Source organism: Macrobrachium nipponense, chromosome 25, assembly GCF_015104395.2.
Source record: "Macrobrachium nipponense isolate FS-2020 chromosome 25, ASM1510439v2, whole genome shotgun sequence".
In the NCBI taxonomy this organism is placed as follows: Eukaryota; Metazoa; Arthropoda; class Malacostraca; order Decapoda; family Palaemonidae; genus Macrobrachium; species Macrobrachium nipponense.
The window spans coordinates 30,911,516-30,930,715 of record NC_087214.1 but is presented as its reverse complement, the minus strand read 5'-3'; the positions used below and the strand labels follow the sequence as shown (position 1 = coordinate 30,930,715).

The 19,200-nt window shown below is 39.8% G+C and overlaps 1 long non-coding RNA gene across 2 annotated transcripts in view; it reads right to left on the bottom strand.

Annotated features, from left to right (window-relative positions):
- Positions 1-4,714: 4,714 nt before the first annotated feature.
- Positions 4,715-19,200, bottom strand: part of LOC135199307 (uncharacterized) — a 761,114-nt gene continuing 746,628 nt past the window's right edge. For both annotated transcript variants that reach the window (XR_010311047.1, XR_010311046.1), the window contains exon 4: positions 4,715-5,769. This is a non-coding gene — a long non-coding RNA (uncharacterized LOC135199307). The remainder of the gene's footprint in view (positions 5,770-19,200) is intronic.

Sequence of the window (19,200 nt, the reverse complement as noted above, 5' to 3'; positions counted from 1 at the left end):
AAGGTTTGTTATACAGAGTTAGTCGCCCATCTACACATGATCTGAACGAGACTTCTCGAGTGGAACAAATTGTGGTTCCCTCACAGTTTAGGGAGTCTGTTTTGAGGTTGTCACATGATGATTCTTTTTCTGGTCACTTTGGAGTATTTAAAACTTTCAAGAGGTTGGCAAAATGTGGTGGCCAGGATTAAAATTATCAGTGAAACAATTTGTTAGTAACTGTGAGGTTTGTCAGGTGATGGGAAAAACCCAATCAAGTAATCCCTAAAGCACCTTTAAATCCAATTCCTGCAATTGGGAACCTTTTGTAGAATTGGTAATAGATGTGGTAGGCCTTTGCCCAGAACAAAGACTGGGTTTACTCATCTCCTGACGATTATGGACAGGGCTTCTAGATTTCCTGAGGCATTCCCAATGAAAAAAATTACCTCAAGAGCAGTATTTGAAAAGCTTATTGAATTTTTCTCCAGATATGGACTCCCTCGTAAAATTCAGACCGACTGTGGGACGAATTTTACGAGTAAGGTATTTAGGGGTAAGTGTGCTGAACTGGCCATTCAGCACACTACCAGCGTACCTTTATCATCCGAGAGTCAGGGTGTGGTGGAAAGATTCCACCAGACACTTAAATCAGTGTTAAGAAATACTGCTATGAACAAGGAGAGTTGGGAAAAAAGGGCTTCCCTTTGCTCTCTTTGCTATAAGGAACCATCCGAATTCATCTACAGGTGTAGCTCCCTTCGAACTGTGTTTGGGACACAGGGTACGTGGTCCGTTGGAAATTTTCCACGAATTGCTTGCATCTGGTCAGAAGGGAGAAATTAATGTGGTGGAATTTGTAGAGAATTTACGGAAGAAATTAGCCATTGCATGGAAATTTGCTAGAGAAAATTTGGCTTCTTCCCAAGCAGTCATGAAATCAAATTTTGATAGGAAAACCAAGGTGCGGTCATTTGAGCCTGGGGAATTAGTATTGGTGTTGAGTACAGACTCAGACAATTTCCTCGAACCAAGGTATAAGGGGCCCTGGAAGGTTTTGAGAAATTGTCTGAGGTGAATTATGAAATTGAAGCCCCGGGACCAAACGAAAGTGCCGGGTCTTTCATATTAATAGATTAAAATCTTATATTTCAATGTTGGTAGAGATGCCTTTAGCTATTGTATATGAGCCTGTGTCTATGGTTGTAGAGCCTCCAGAGGATAACTTTGAGGATTTAATTGGTCAGGTGTCTTCTGATGCTCTCTTTAATAATATTCAAAATCTAGAGGTTTTGAAAGGAGGGTTGGACCATCTGGAAGTTACCCAGAAAAGGGACATTATTAATTTCAATCTGTTTCTTTTCCAGAAGTATTTCAGAGTTCGCCGGGATAGTATGCGAGGTTGCTTCAGCATGATGTGGATGTGGGCAGTGCTTCCCCCGTAAAGCAGAGTCCTTATCGACTAAATCCAGTGAGAGGGACATAGTCGAGGAGGAAAATAAAGTATATGCTGGAGCATGACCTAATCCAACTTCCCCGATAAGTCCTTGGAGCTCTCCGATTTTTCCGATTGGATCTCGACAAGAAGTCTGGATGGGGAAGTACCGTATGTGTGTGGATTACCGTAAGGTTGAATGACCAGAGTACTAAAAAATGGACTCCTTTCCTTGGCCCCAGCATTGATGACTGTCCTCGACTCAGATAGGGTCTGCAAAATTTTATTACCAAGTTGGATCTGTTGAAAGGATATTGGCAAGTGCCCCTGTCTGATCGAGCCAGGGAAATTTCTGCTTTTGTAACTCCCTTTGGACTTTACGAATGTAAAGTAATGCCTTTTGGGATGAAGAATGCTGCATGTACCTTTCAGCGGCTTATGAACAGAGTCATTTGTGGTTTGGAAGGCTGAAATTTATATTGATGATTTAGTTGTTCACAGCAATGATTGGCGAACTCATATGGTAAGGTTGAGAAAAGTGTTTGAAGCTTTGAGGCCGCCGGTCTTGTTGTGAACTTAGGTAAGTGTGAATTTGGCAAGGCCAAAGTATGTTATTTGGGTCATGAGGTTGGTTTGGGACAGGTAGCCCCTAAACAAGCCAATCTCGAGGCCATTATAAATTTGAAGAGGCCGTGCAATGTCAGAGAAGTTCGGAGAGTTCTCGGTATGACGGGCTATTATAGGCGGTTTGTGCGAAACTTCTCGGACATTGCTCAGCCGCTTACTAAGCTGTTAGAAAAAGGACAGAAATTTGTGTGGTCTCCTCAATGTGAAGAGTCTTTTATTAAACTTAAACTGGTGTTGGTGTCAAACCCAATATTAATGTCCCCTGATTTTCAGAAACCTTTCATTATTGCGGTGGATGCCAGTGATGTAGGCATTGGGGGTGTCCTCTTTCAGAGGAATGAGGCTGGAGAGGTTCGTCCTGTGTCTTACTTCAGCCGTAAGTTATTGGCAGCGGAGAAAAGGTACTCCACTATTGAGAAGGAGGCTTTGGCCTTGGTTCGTACTCTGCTACATTTTAAACCCTATGTGACTAATTTCTCTTTCCCTATAGAGATTTGGACTGACCACAATCCTCTAGTGTTCATCGAACGGATGAAAGGATCCAACCAGAGGATTTTAAGGTGGGCTCTGCAGTTGCAGGAATTCTCTCTGGTTATCAAACATATTAAGGGATCTGAGAACCGTATTCCTGATGCCCTTTCTCGTATGTAATCTTGGCTTTTGTCCCTCCCTCGCCCTTCTCGTGTCTTCATTGGGTTTGTATAAAACTATTTTTTGCATAGTAAAATATGATGGCAAGTATGCAAGTATGTGTGTAGTATGAGTGAGGGGTCCTTATCTTAGAGTTTAGTTTAGAGTAGGCTTGGTTAAGTGCGTTGTTTTTGTATGTTCCAAAACCTTAGTAAGTCTCTCAGTATTTTTTGGTACTCGTTCGAGTCTTGGTTTAGCCTTCTTTAAAGTACTCTATTGTAAGTTTTCTTCGTGAAGCTATGCTTCTTTTGTCATGTGTATTGTAATAATATTCATAACCTTTATTTTTCAGGGTTGTTTAAATATTTATCTTGATCTGGTTTTGTATCTCTATAATATTATGTTAATTCCTTTTCATTTCAGCATTCTTACAGTATTTGATTTTTAAAAAAAAATGTATTCTATGTGAATAATTTTTTTTGTTTTGGGGGAGGAAGGTATTAGGTTAACGTAAAACTATTATGATTTCTTTTGTTGATTTAAATCAGCCTTGTTTACCTTTTTTGTTTACTTTTAAGTTAAATTTTTGCTGAGTATGTTTCTCGTTGTTCCAGTTTAGTAAGTTAAGTGGCTTTACGATTGTTTCAGTGTTTTTGGGCCTCCTCCTCCTTTTTGTGTATTAGTGAACTATCGTTTTCTTTTAACGAATTGTTATTCTTTTGCTTTGAGTGTTTATAAACACTGGGAAGGTGATGAGTGGACATGGTCGACCGGTCAACGAGAGTTCGGGTCTTGACAAGCTCTCACCAGTACTGTTTCCTGTCGCAGCATATATTTTGATTTGGAGGACGACTTGGGATACTTGCCTTTTGGACCACGCACTTGGATATTTCGCTCACGGATTTTGGAAGACGCATATATACGTCTGTTGTGTGTGTGTCCCTGGATCACGGCTTTTTCTCGCGCAGGTGTTGTTGTCACCTGCGACCTTCACACTACTGTTGAGAGTTTAGCAGACGCTCTGTCATCTGCGACCGCTCTTTCTGCTCCTTTTTCCCGTCTGAGGATTTTGACGGGAAAACCAGTGTCGTCGCTGTATCCCGGCACTGGATTCTGGATTTATCTGCCGTGTCATCCTCGTCCAGCTGTTATACGGGAGTGAGAGCTACTTGACTCGTGAGGTGGCTAGTAGGGAGTCTGTCGCCAGGTAAGACGTACTATCGTTCCTCTTGTATCGGGAGATGTTGCCCTTCAGTACCTGGCGTACAGTATTTGCCCTTCCGTTAGCAGCTTGATGGACTGATCACGGCCCTGATTTCAACTCCTCTTCTGGAATTTCACTTAAGGTGAAATTATATATTTTTGCCAATTTTCATTATTCATATATATATATGTATGGTTACATGTATATTGTCATAGTTTATTGTATGTTGGTATTTAGTGGACTGAGTTCCACATTGCTTAGCTTGGTGTTATAGGTAGGAATATTAAGGTTTCTTGTTTTCATCTCCTACTTCTTTCTATCTTATTATTATTAGGTTATTGGTGATTTTGGCTAGCCTTATTTTGGATCCAACTTGTTATATATTAAGTATGTTTTCTCTCTTGAAATTTTCTCTTGTTTAGGGCTTAGTTTATTAGCTTTAGGTTTTCTTGTGAGTTCCCGAGAACCAGGTATTTGTTCTCTTGAACATTCTGTACGAATTAAGTGTATTTTATCTAACAAGGTTGATTTAAGTCATTGTTCTAGTTTATAATAAATATTGTTAAGTTTTTCTTGAGTTCTGTTTCCGTCCTTCCTTGTCCACTGAGGTACATGTACTGACTGCAATCCTTGAGAATATAAAGACCTTAAAAGAACCTGTACTGCAACCTGGGAGGTTGTAACAGTCACCTAGCAACGGGACCTACAGCTCATTGTGGGATCCGAACCACATTATGTCGAGAAATGAATTTCTATCACCAGAAATAAATTCCTCTCGCTCGCCTTGGCTGAGCCGAGATTCGAACTTCGCGCCACCGGGATGGTAGCCGAGCACGAAAACCACTCGTCCGAGGAACTAAGACTGCTGAAACACAGTGTGATAAGTATGGGTGATGGAAGAAATGTTTAATAAAAATCTTTTAAAATCAATGACTACATAAGAAGATACATGTTAGAAAAGGAAGTGATACGGTGGTATGTCTTGAGAAAGCACTCAACCAAGTACCCGGACAAGCAATTAGATGAGACCTTACAACAACAAAGGGCACAAGAAGGTCTTACTCAACAAGTGTTGGAACTTTATCATGATATTACAACTTCCAGGAATATGGTGGTAGAAACAGCCACAGAATTTGAAGTCACGTGTGCCCATCCAGATCAGTCACAGAGAAAATTACAGGGAGGCCCCTAGGAGCTTGTGTATGCATATGTCCAGTTGTTATTTCTATTATTATCATTATCATTATTATATTCAGAATATGAACCCTATTCGTAAAAAAGAAGCCCACAGGGTCCCCTAACCTGAAATTCAAGCTTCCAAAGAATATGGTGGTCATTCGACAGAAGTAACAGAAGGTAATGGGAAATACAGAAAGGGATCACTTATTTGGAAAACTGACAATTTACCAAATAAAAATGTAAGTGAGAGCAGAGTCAGAGAAAGAAGTCTTACAATAATGTTTGTATACTGGAAGATGGCAATGGAGAGCTGAAGACTGAAAATCAGAGCAAGTAGTAGTAACACTACGTCTACAAGGATGAGAAAGGAAGCTGAGGCAAGATGGTTTGAAACCACCATCAGTCTTGACTAAAAAAAGCACAAAGTATAAAAATATATGGAGAAAACTCTTCAAACATTGAACCTCATATAAGGAAAACCAGACTTAAGTATACAAATGAAGATACATCACGCGTAAAATACACACAAGCCAGTTATTCTTATGTGACAACATATGGATACACAGACCAATGATCTTAGAATTGGCGTTGCGTAAATCGAAGCTGGAAGCAAAAGTACTTCTGGTGAACAGTAAACGGGATTTTGGTCCTATACACTAAACTCATAACTTGGATGTGGATGACGACTTAGATGGACAGTATATTTTCAATTATTCTGTAAAGAAAAAACAAGGTTAAATTCAAGGTTGTAAGTTGGACAATTATGTACAACAAAACAATGCTGTTACTTAAAATACTGTTGCCTTAATAACCCGTATTCTGAACCTTTAATTTTATGTTAATTTTTATTTGAATACAACAAAAACAGCCAGTATTATTCGTGTAAATAAAATGGTATAAAGACATCTCTAACAGCAAAGAACAGGTTTCAAACATCTTTATTCACAGAATACATAAACCTTGTTATTTGTGCTCAAAACCCAAAAATGGGGTTAGTTAGCTATTTGCTTCGATGGAGGAGGGAATGCACACAGTTTTTATTGTTTTTTTGTTTTCATGTGAGTGAGTCTACTGTTCCCACTGAGAGGGGGAGCCGTGATCAGTATGCTCCTTTTCCCTTTGGTTTAGAATATAGAATAGAAGATAGGATTTAGGCCAAGTGCCAAGTGCTGGGACTTACGAGGTCATTCAGCATTGCAACGGAAATTAAAGGTATAGAGGTTTGAAGAGTGTAACCGGAGGAAAACCTTGCAGTTGCACTGTCAGGAGAGGGTGGAAAGAAAGATGGAAGAAAGAGAACATGTCAGTATGATGTGTAGAGGCCCAGCATTTGATGGTACTATTCTGCTTCACTTTCCTCCTAAAAGGCAAAAAACCATGAATGACATCACTTTCTAAACAGCTACAAGAATATATTCTGACATTTAACTAACTTCCCTCATCTCATTTCAGTACAAAACCTTATCCTATTTCTTTTTAAGATGAAACATAGTTTGGGCAGGATCCTTGGGCAATAAATGTTCAGTTTTGTTTGTTTGTATGGTGCTTTTCCGTTGCATGGAACCTGTGGTTACTCAGCAACGGGGGCAAACAGCTTACGTGGACTTCCAAACCATGTTGGTAGTGAACTTATATCACCAGAAATACACATCTCTTACACCTCAGTGGAATGTCCGAGAATCGAACTTGCGGCCACTGAGGTGGCATGCCAACACCATACTGACCACGCCACTGAGGCGCATTAAATATTCAGTGCCTTCTATACAAAATGATGAAATTTACTTCCTTTTTGTTAACAATGATAAAGATTGATTGATTGATTGATACTATATTAATCTAGCATCGTGACAACTAGGTCATTGATGCCGAACTATTTATAAAAAGACCCTATAAATTTTAATAATAATAATTAAACAGAATTACTTTAAAAATATGATAAAAGATACTGGCAATTATAAAATAAATTAAATAAATTATATAAAAAAGAAATTATTACATACATAAATATATACACACACACATACATACCATACACATATCTACATGCACACTCACATACATACACACAATTTCAATAAAGAATATAAGCAAGGTGCACACAAAGCATTACAGTTTATCTAAAATACCAGTGTTAAAAAGATATCCAAACAAGCCAGTCACGTTATAAATCCCATTGCTCCTAAAATTTTGACAACTTAAAAACATTATTCTCCTTCCCATAGTATAGATATTGATTGCGCTGTTCCACCAAACTGGGGCACTCAACCAGCAAGTGCATAACAGTCAGTGGAACCAGGCAATCCCCACAGTATGGTTCGTGATCACGACTCATCAAGTAGGAATGTGTCAGCCTAGTATGTCCAATACGCAGGCGGCACAGAGCCATTTCAAACCTTCTGGGCATAAAATCGTACTGCCAAGGATTGATTGCAGGTGCAATTGTTCTCATTTTTACATTTGTAGTTAAATTTGACCAAATATTTTGCCAAAGTACTTTATGCTTCTCTCTAATTGGAGTATATAAATCTCTGCACGGCAGCTTAAATGATCTGGGCTCAATACGAGAAACAGCCTCCTTGGCAATTGCATCAGCGCGTTCATTTCCAGATATTCCAACGTGTGCTGGAACCCAACAAAATTCAATATTAAAACCCCTCCGCTTAGCTAAAAATAACCATTCCAGAATACTTAAAACTACTGATGTTTGGAATAAAAATCTTTCAGTGACTCTAGAGCGCTTCTAGAGTCACAGTACACAATAAAATTCTTATCATTACTTTTTAAAACTTCTTTGACAGTATTTAAAATTCCATATAATTCTGCAGTAAATGCAGAAGCATTACTGCAGCCTTCACTACGCTCAAAGGACGGAAAAACTATGCCAAAACCAGCTCCTGCACTGGTTTTGGATCCATCAGTAAAAACTGGGATAAAATTGTCATGTTGTGACATATGATCTAAAAAGGGTATAACGAATATTTTACCAGAGACATTCTTTTTTGGTTGATTGAAAAGTAGTTACAAAACTCTACTGCTGGGAATTTCCAAGGGGGAGATACAGATGCCTTGACCGGTAGTACACATTTGTGTGGAATGTTCCAGGTCTTGGCAGGGTTGATTTCAGTCTGAAGGCATATGGACGTGGATCTTTGGATGACTTTCATAAAAGCTATCAAATCTTCCATTTCTTAGCGACTGGCATACTAGGGATACAGGTAAGTCTTTGGAATCTGAACCAGCTTCGAGCCAGAAGAGCTGGTAATGTAAGGCTAGGGGCATTTCCCCAGCATCTACTAACATACTCTCTATAGGGGAAGTCCTAAAAGCTCCAGTAGCAATCCTAATTCCAGTATGGTGAATGGAGTCTAAAATCTTAAGGCGACTTGGGGTAGCCGAGGTGTAAACTTCACATCCATATGTTAATTTTGATAAAACCAAGGCTTTATACAATCTCAATAACTGGAGTCTATCTGCTCCCCAAGATTTGTATTTGACAAAACTTTCAAGATATCCAAGATTTTCTGCACTTAGCCCTGAGATGGAGTTTTAATATGGGGAAGCCATGTCAACCGAGTATCAAAAATCATTCCTAAGAACCTTGTTTCGTTAACACAAGATATTCTTCTCTGGCATTTACATATAAATCTGGGTCTGCATGTATCCCTCTAATTCTACAGAAATGCCATGCTACAGTCTTTGATGAAGAAAATCTGAAACCATGCACTTCAGCCCATTTCACTATCTTATTTATTACTATTTGTAGATGACGTTCTGCTACTGACATACGTGCAGCTGCAAAAGATAAAGAAAAAGTCATCCACAAAGAGTGTGCGCATAACATCAGCAGGTATTTGCTTTACTATGTCATTAATTGCTAGAGCAAAAAGTGTTACACTTAACACACTGCCCTGAGGAACACCTTCTTCTTGTTTACAGACTTCAGACAGAACTGCTCCTACCTGTACTTGAAAATAACGATTTTTTAAGAATAGCTTGATAAAAATAGCTAATTCTCCTCTTAAACCATATTCATGGACTACTTTCAAAATTCCATACCGCCACGTAGTATCATACGCTTTTTCCAAGTCGAAGAAAACCGTGATAAAGTGGTGCTTAGAGGCAAAGGCTTCACATATTGCAGACTCCATTCTAACCAAGATATCAACAGTGGATCGCATACTGCGGAAACCACATTGGGCCGGAGAGAAAAAGTTTCCTCGCTCTAAATACCACACTAAACGAGCATTCACCATTTTCTCCCTTAGTTTACACAAACAAGATGTTAGGGCAATTGGACGATAATTTCCTACGAAAGAACTATCCTTTCCAGGCTTGACAAATGGAAGGACTCTTGCTAGTTCCCAACATAAAGGGTAGTAATGTTCTTTATAAATTCTGTTTATTATACTGAGGATAAACATACTAGTTCTGAGCAGCATGCTTGATCATAGAATATGAAATTTCATCAGGACCAGGAGCAGATTCTTTACACTTTGAGAGAGCCAATTCAAATTCTCTCATAGTAAATGGAATATTATAAGACTCCTCTTTATTTGTTGTGAAATCAAGATAATGCTGTTCCATTTGCTTTCTGCTGTTTGCATACGGTTTCTCTATGAGCTTTTTGTTTTTTTTAGATGATTTTAGCAAATGTAGGGCAAACTCATTTGACACTACTTTTGGATCTCCTACATTTATGCCATTTATTTTTAACACAGGTGGTTGGGTTTGGCTAGGTACAAACTTCCCTGCTATTTTCCTTATCTTCTTCCACACTAATGTGATGGGAGTTTTGCAATTTATGGAAGAAATGAAGTTTATCCAAAAGATTTTTTCTTCATAGCATTTTTAATTTCAAACCTAAACTTTGCCCTAGCCTTACGAAATTCTACCAGATAATAGTTACATTTCCGTCTTTTATACCTAGTAAACCAAGATCTCATAGTTCTATGGGTTTCATGGCATTTCTTTGACCACCATGGAACTGGTCGGCGCATAAATAGACCTGAGTTTCTTGAATTGACTGAAGTCCAGCTGCAAATAAAGTAGTAATTAACAATTCCATAGCATAACCTCAATGCATCCAAATTCATCTGCTGTAGCTTCGATTGAACTATGCTCTTCAAAATTTGCCCAGTCAGCTCTTTTTACACTCCAACGGGGTAATCTTGAACATGGAGGACTTGATCTAGTGCTTAAAATAATTGGAAAGTGATCACTACTATACCTATCATCGATCACTCGCCAATTGAAGTCCATAATGGCATCGGCACTACATATTGACACAAGTCTATGGCTGTTAAAGTACCGGTCTGTACATGGAAATGGGTGGGTTCGTCCAGTGTTTAGAACACCAACATTTTCACTTTCAATAATGGATGACAGGCAGTTTCCTCCTCTCATTAGTAATTAAATCCCCCCACCCCCCTAAAGGATTTCTTCCATTCATATCACCTAGGATGATGAAAGGCAAGAGGAAGCTGTCTGATGAGATTACAAAAATCAGTACTAGGGAAAGCTACATTTGGTGGAAGATATACAGAACAAATTGTATATTTACGAGCCAGAAACACTTGCACTGCAACAGCTTGCAAAGAAGAATTAACAGAAAATGCTTGTGTGGAGTATCATGGCGAACATATAACATTGCTCCACCCCGGTTTCTATTGTTTTGATTTAGATGTGAATGGTAAGCACATATTCTTTAGGGCAAGGAATAAATCACTGCTGAGCATAGTCTCCTGCAAAGCTATGCAAACAGGAGACAACTCAAATTAGCATTTTGAGCTCCTCCCATTTAGCTCTCAGGGGGGTGGCCCTGACAATTCCACTGAAGAAAATTCAAGAATTACTTGAGTTTAGAGGCCTTGATAATAGGGCCTCTTTGAAGATATTTTGTCTTCGTATTGTTGCCAGGAATTTGGGGAATGTCCTACTTGTTTTTTCTTAGAGGGAGACTGCCTGCCACCCTCAGCCTCCTTTCTTTGGGACTGGCATTGCTACCTGCATACAGGAGCAACTTCTGGTTCTTGGTTGGCTGCCTCCGAAGCTGGTGTTCCAGGCTCCCAAGAAGCCATTGCATCACTAAGGAGGGCGACTCCCCAAAAGATGGCATGCACATCAGCAAGGACAGACGTAAATTCCAAATTACTGGCACCAGTCAAAAACTGATGCTGCTTCTAAAGAAACTGATGCACCAGCCAAAAGCTGATGCTGCCTCCAAAGAGGTTGATGCATCAGCCAAGGCTGAAGCTGCCTCCAAAGAGGCCGGTGCCCCAGCCAAAGCTGATGCTGCCTCCAAAGAGGCCGCTGCACCAGACAAAGCTGATGCTGCCTCCGAAAAGGCCAGTGCTCCAGCCAAAGCTGATGCTGCCTCCGAAGAGGCTGGTGCACCAGCCAAAGCTGATGCTGCCTCCTGAGCCGCAGCTGAGCAGTGCAACCAGCCAAAGCTGATGCTGCCTCCTGGAAGAGGCCAGTGCACCAGCCAAAGCTATGCCTGACTCCAAAGAGGCCGGTTCACCAGCCAAAGCTGATGCTATTGAAGTCGTAGACATTTTAATTTGAGCTTTACCCAAGTTGTTTTTGCTGCTACTTTCTGTTACATGGGATTTTTGAGTTTTTCCACCTGTTCTAAAATGATTTGAAGCAGTATTCGAATTAACTTTTCTCCTTCTCAATTGTTGTCTATTTGCAGCAACACTTGCAAAGATACTCCTGGTCTTATATATTTTGTTCAGTAACTATTCTTCCTGGCGTTTCTGCAAAAGTAACTTTCTCAAGGAACTCTAGTATATTGTTTTACTTCTTCTTTCTCACAAAAACGGAAAAGGGCATCACATGAGTTCGAGGATGAACTGGTGTGCTGCCCCACAATGAATGCATTTGGTTCAGCATGGCAATCACCATGCTCAACTCTCCACAATTTATACAAATTGCAGGGTTTCCTTGCAACTTCGATCTACAGGACCCAATAATATGCCCATATTCCTGACAGTAAAAAACACCTCCTGGGTCTCGGCACGTACTGTTTCACTTGTTTATATCTGTACCAAGCTGCTTTAATTAAAATTTGGTAACTTAGAAGAATTAAAGGTTAATAACAACTGTGGCATAGGACACAATGCCCCGTTTACTTTCTTTTTCAGTCTTTCCACCTTCAATACCCCCTGATCTTTAAGTTCATCTTCCAGTTCCTCTTCAGGATGAATCATAAGGTGAGGAGCATATATAATTCCTTTGGTATGATTGAAGGTATCGTGTGGTTTACATTCACTCTGAACTCCTCCAGTAAACTCGAGATTTTCAATTTCTCACTTTTCTTCTACTGATCTAGTCTCTACCAAAAGCTTATTTCTACCATGTGGCAATATCTTAAGGTTCCCTCCCACAGCATTTTACAATATCCCTATGTACTTCAAAAATATTCATAACTTTATCCTCAAATGTAATGGTTAGATATTTATCAAACTCATTAGGGACACATCCTCCAGATTCTTCTAATGATTTTCTTCCTACAAAAAACATTTCTTCTCTTGATGGGGAGTATATGTTCCAGTGTAACCACATGGACTGAATAGTCTTTCCCAGGTGTCTGGTTCCGTGCAATGGTCATCAGGATTTTGGGGTTTCAAGTTCCTCATAGAATGATATATAGCAAATTCGTCCTAGGTTTTCCCCATACCCACCATGGAGCCACAATTTAGAGGATGCAATTCCCTTACTGGGGCACCCTAGGGGTACAACACCTAGATATACACCCACATCCAGTACCTTGAGGGTCATCAGTCCATCGAGATCAGACCCAGCACCGAATGCAGGGTTTGACATAAAAGTTTCCCCTCGCTCGACCACGTTGGGTACTCCAGTTTCTACGGGTGGAAGAGGCATGGCCGGACCCAACTCCACCCTCCCAACTCCAGAGAACAGTAAGAGCATGTTCAAATTCATGCTTAGGTCATCAACAAATCCAATCCGGACAGAGGAAGGAGAGAAATTGTGAAAATAGGAGGAGGTGATACAGAGTACCAGGATTAGTCAGGATGCTCTGAATTGACCTTAGTGGCATGGCAGTACCTACCGGGGTGAATAAATCACCCCACCACCATTGCTCAATTCTTCATTGCACCACGCAAGCCCCCCCACTACAGCAAAGTTCCTGGTCACAAGGGGGGAATGATAAAGAAACCATCAGCATCTGGTAATGTCAAAGGCTGGTGCCAATTCTCAAATTCTCTAAAATATGAAACAGAGCAACCTTAATGGTGTACTATATCATTTGGCTTTCTTTAACGCAGCAGTTTGTTACCCCCACCCGCGTCCCCTCATATTGTACAATGATGCGAGGTACTGTTATTTGCAACTGCTGCCCATCAATGAGAAACCAAAATTGTCTTGGAATTCCCGTCCAAACTACCATTTCAACGATTAGCTTCTCCATATCATACTCAGGATATAGAAAAAAGTAAGAGTGTATTACACAGTTTGCATGATCACTGACCAATTCATATCTGACCGGGCATTTTCTGCACAGCCAATAGAACGTACTGTGGGTGCTGATAATACTACTCACCCCGAGAGTCTACACACTCACTCTGTATCACTCTGTACAATAAAGAAAGATGTATCACTTCAATTTACCCAAACCAAAAACGGTAATATCGGCACAGGGTAACAGTCTAGCGCCAGTGATAGGACGATAAACCAGAACATATGTCAAGCATTTACTCTTGAACTTTGGCGACACACCAGATACGTGCGCACCAATCAGAAATGATGTGATGAGGGTGCACTTAAGCATGAAAGTAATTTCTTAATTCCAACTAGCTTACTTATGACACCTTGTAAGTACAGCATTTGAGCAAATCTTGACAGGATCTTCAATTTATTATCATTGTCGAAGGCTACAGTTCAGAGGCAAACTCCAAGATTCTACCAACCATCATGGGGAAACTATCGCAACAGCCAAGTTAACAAACCATCACAAATAAAGCATGGATACAAACTGCACACAATATGCATCCAACCAAATGATGGTACGGGTGCTGACCACTCCTACTTACTCAAGACACAATATACAATATGTTACAGAAAATGAACAACAGTTGTATTCAACCAGCCATGTATGCTAGCTTAGGTTAGTGCGTTGAATACAGAATTTAGGCCAAAGGCCAGGCACTGGGACCTAAGAGATCATTCAGCACTGAAATGGAAATTGACAATAAAGGTTTGAAAGGTGTAACAGGAGGAAAACTTCAAAGTGTTAGGAGAGGGTGGAAAGTAAGATGAAGAAAGAGAATATGAAAGGAGGTACAGTAAAAGGAATGAAAGTGGTTGCAGCTAGGGGCTGAAGGAAGGCACGCTGCAAAGAACCTGAAGTAATGCCTACAGTGCTCCACATGAGGTTCACTGACTGCAACTACCCCAAGATGGTCAGCTTATGAGGTCAACAAATTGAAACTAATGAGCAAAACCAGTGGTTCTTAACCTGGGGGGGTGTGCCCCCTGGAGGGGCATCAGCAATTTCCAGGGGAGGCGCGAGCCTAGGGAAAAATGAAAAAAAAAATCCCTAACTATATTTATTATTATCTTACCAAGAGTAAGAACAAAAACATTCAGAAGTTTATGAAAAATGCAAGTGTCGCCTTATAACGTTTACTGTCCTAAAGTCTACTACTTAGTTATGCTTATTGGCGACCATGTTTTGTAGTTGTTGGCCGGTTTCCTCCCTATCCCTCCAAACAAACCCATTCTTCTTTCTCATTATTTATTTTACTTTCCTTTAAATAAATTGGGAGGGAATTTGAATCATAGATGCAAGGGGGACGTGAAAGAAAGGTCCAACTCTTAGAGGGGGCGTGGTCAATAAAAAGGTTAAGAAACTGCTGCTCTAGACTAGTACACATCCACCAACCAGTCATTTCCACTTACAAATTGTGGTCAAGACATCCCTTAGGGCCGGACATTAAAGGCATAAGATCTTTGTCTCTGGACAAACATTTTGCCACTGCAAAACTATCCCCCACAGGACAAGACTATACTAAATATATGTTATATTAAGCACACCCATCCACCAGACAACTATAAGTTTTAATCGATTTAAGAAAAAACACATCATGGAAAGATGATATGTAAATGCACTTGGTGTAAGAAAATAAGTTAAAATTTTAAAAATTTTGCTTACCTTCTACAGGAAGTTGAAAGTGAATATTTACAAACCCTGTGCAAGGCCTCTTTTTCCAACACTCATAAATTTTAACAAGTTTTATGTACATGTTTTTTTTTTTTTTCTAATAATTTAAAAATCAACAAATAAGACCTAAAATCATAAACAAATTCTGAGTATATTCATTCTAAAAAATTTATGAGATTTACCGAGATGGGAAGAATACAGTAACTTTTGTGAGGTCTACAAGTTGTTTTTTCTAATATTACTTGCCCACTTTTCTTTGCAAGATCACAATTACAGCTGACATACTATCATAAAATATGGACTAAAACCAACAGCAATCCCCGAGTATGTTTATGAGCAAATATAGACATCACGGGATACAGAGGGGCAATATATTTTGCCCCATTCAAGGTAATCCAAGGCATAGCTGATGACCGGGCCCCCTCCCCCATCCTGTGCTGAGCTACTACAGATGCAGCAAGTAATCTATGGACTATTGGAGTGATATGACCATTTCCCGCTATATTCATCCAAATCGTGTGGAGCCTAATATCAATACGTGTATACTCATATATGGTTTAGTAGGTTGTCATAATACATTGGTAGGTACATGGCCTAGGTAGACTGGTGTGGTTCATATTCTGGTAGAGGCCATTGGTCTGAGAAGAGGATCCTGGCTTTCAAGCTTTAGTATTAAGAATCCCAGACATTTTAGTATTTGCTATCAAGTTGCATGAGAATGTGCAAATTTTTCAGAAATCCCATCCATCACTCAAAACTGTTAAAGTTCCTCATATGATCATGCCGTCCATTAAGGGTTAAAATAGGTCACCCACCATATCCCTTTTCTTTGATTCTGACAAATCCCAAGGGTGTCTACAGGACGATAATACATTAAGACCTTGGGGTATGTTAAGGACAAACGGATTAAATTTTTGCATCCTATTTTCTTCAAAACTTTGACAAAATTAATTCTTTCAACTCAACGTATACTTTTCTCAAAAGAATTTAAAAAACTGCTCCTTCAAAATAACTTCAGGAGTGTGTCACTATCAAATTCCTTCTAATATCTGTTCTTCATCACTTTCTTTTAGACTTTTTACTTCAATATTTCCCTCATCTAATGAGGAGATTAGCAGTTTACCTACAGCGTAAGTCTTCTCTGCTACTACTGTCTATAACAGAATAATAAAAAATGTGTTGCACATGGTGGTTTAAAAATATATGGACAAACTTCAGTGTTCAACAGTTATTTTTCTTTTTTTCCTCTTAGCCTAAGGTTCGCTACCTTAGTACAGATCTAACTGGTTTCAGCTCAAGAAAAGTAAAGTTACTGCCATACTTTAAAGAAAAAGGCCCATCTTTATTCCATGCTCTTAAAAAAAATTATACCATTAATACAGGCAACCAAAGATCACCCTGATAAATCTGCCATTTCCCCTTAAATGCCACACTGGGTTGTTAGTCCACTGAGATGAAACCTAGTACAGAGGGCCATATAGGGTACTCCAGTTCTAGAGGTGAAGAGGAAAGAAATCCACCAGCAACCTCTTTCAAATCTATGGGAAATTCCTCGAATGTAGATTATGAGGAGGGCAATCAAATACAGTAAATATGATATGGGGAAAATATACTAGACATGTGAAATAAATCAACAACACATCTAGTGAATGAAACAGCACAAATAACTTCCAAAACTCTAAACAATATAATGCAAGGTTTGAAAGGTCAATCAAGAATGACACCCCATTCATTAGAAAAGGAATTTCTGAAAAATTTGCAAGTTCTCATGCAACTTGATAGCAAATACTAAAATGTCTGGGGTTCTTAACACCAATGCTTGAAAGCCAGGATCCTACTCTCAGACCAACTGCCTCTACCAGAGTCTGAACCAACACCAATCTCACCTAGGCCATGTACCTACCAATGTATTATGACCAAGGACAACCTACTAAACCATACATATTATAGGTATATTATCAACTTACCAACTCCATTCAAGGTCATTATCAACTATTCCCCACAATTTTAACTTTTCTTAGGTTCTATTTTCCTTCAAAAACAAGTTGCACTCCCCAAACTGTTAATAACACCCTCACTGACATTAAAACTGCATGACAGTAGCACAGTACAACATATCTAGCGTCATGTAGCCTAATGTCTGCAATAGGTCCCTGTTCTCCCCCTTCCTAATTCTCAATAATGTCCTTTAAACGATTCTTTCCTCATAATCTATCTGTACAACAAACATACATTTACAATGTACTTGGAATATAAATCGTTGCAGGGGGAAAAAAACTTAACACAGACATTTACCAAATGGTCGAAATACGACTGGTTTGAATGGTAACTTTCTTTTGTTACCATAAATCTAGTCATGGAATTGTTTCAGCTGACATCCTGAAATGGAAAAGTAGATGCTTTCAGTCTCCTTCAAATAATAAGAAAAAATGTTATTGTTATTATACAATTAAGTTTGTTCATACTTACCTGGCAGATATATATATAGCTGTATTTTTCTGACGTCCGACAGAAATTTCAAAAACTCGCGGCCACACGCAAGTGGGCGGCCAGGTGGGTATTACCCATTCCCGCCGCTGGGAGGCGGATATCAGGAACCATTCCCATTTTCTTTTCTATTCATTTTTATTTTTATTAATGTCTCTGTCTCCTGAGGGGAGGAGGGTGGGCACTTTTAATTATATATATCTGCCAGGTACGTATGAACAAACTTAATTGTATAATAACATAACATTTTGTTCATGCACTTAAAAAAAACTGAAAAACATAGATATAGCTGAATCCACTTCGGATGGTGGGAAGAGACAGAATAGGATTTTTTAGGAAACTTAAATAAGTAGATGATATACATCTTGGTTCCTTACCTGTTTGCAAAGTAGACTATGTGATTACTGTCACGTAAGGCTGCTTTTGCTTAATCACAGAGTGCCAGCCAGGTGGAGACCTGTAGTGCTGGTGCGCTCTGGATGATCTGTCAACGGGTGCGAGACTCAGCGTGACAAGACCATCGAGGCCATACAAATGAGGGCAACGAAGCAACTGACCACCACCTGACCAACTATTTACAAAACCCCTTAAAACTAACTAAAGGATGGGAGATCTTCACATAAGACTCACCACAACCTAAAAAACAACAACAACCAACTTAAACCTAACTAAGGGAAAGGGAAAGAGCTACTTCCTGGACCCCAATACTGTGTCCGCAGAAAACGTATGGACCCCAGTGCATTACAATCGTCATAGATCGTTCTCACATCCCTTAGGTAATGTGAGGCGAAAGACGGAGTTACTCCTCCAAAAGGTGCAATCAAGGATGTCCTGATTGACATGTTCTTTTGGAAGGCAAGAGAGGTAGCGACGGCTCGTACTTCGTGCGCTTTTACTCGGAAGAGGCTCAAATCAGTCTTCTGGAAAGATGAATGAGCCTCCCGAATGGTGTCCCTTAGAAAGAAAGCAACAGCATTCTTCGATAAAGGTAACTCTGGTCTCTTCACAGAGGCACCAGAGGTTACCTGAGGGACCTCTTACTCTTTCGTTCTATGCACGTAGAACTTGAGAGCCCATGACCGGGCACAGGACTCTCTCTGGTTCTTGGCCCACCAGACTTGAACATACCCTTGATCTCGAAAGTCTTCGGCCAAGGGTTCGAAGGATTTTCATTCTTCGCCAAGAAAGTTGGGTTCAACGAGCAGACAGCATTGTCCCCTTTGAATACCCATTAACCTTGCTAAACTTGACGCTTGAATTTCACTAACTCTCTTAGCCGTCGCAAGAGAAGTTAGGAAAAGAGCCTTCCTTGTCAGGTTTCGAAGAGACGCTGTCTGAAGCGGTTCGAAAGTGCTCGACATAAGGAATTTAAGGACTACATCCAGATTCCATGATGGAGGTCTCATTTGAGGAACCTTCGAGGTCTCGAAAGACTTTAAAAGGTCATGAATATCCTTGTTGTCAGACAGG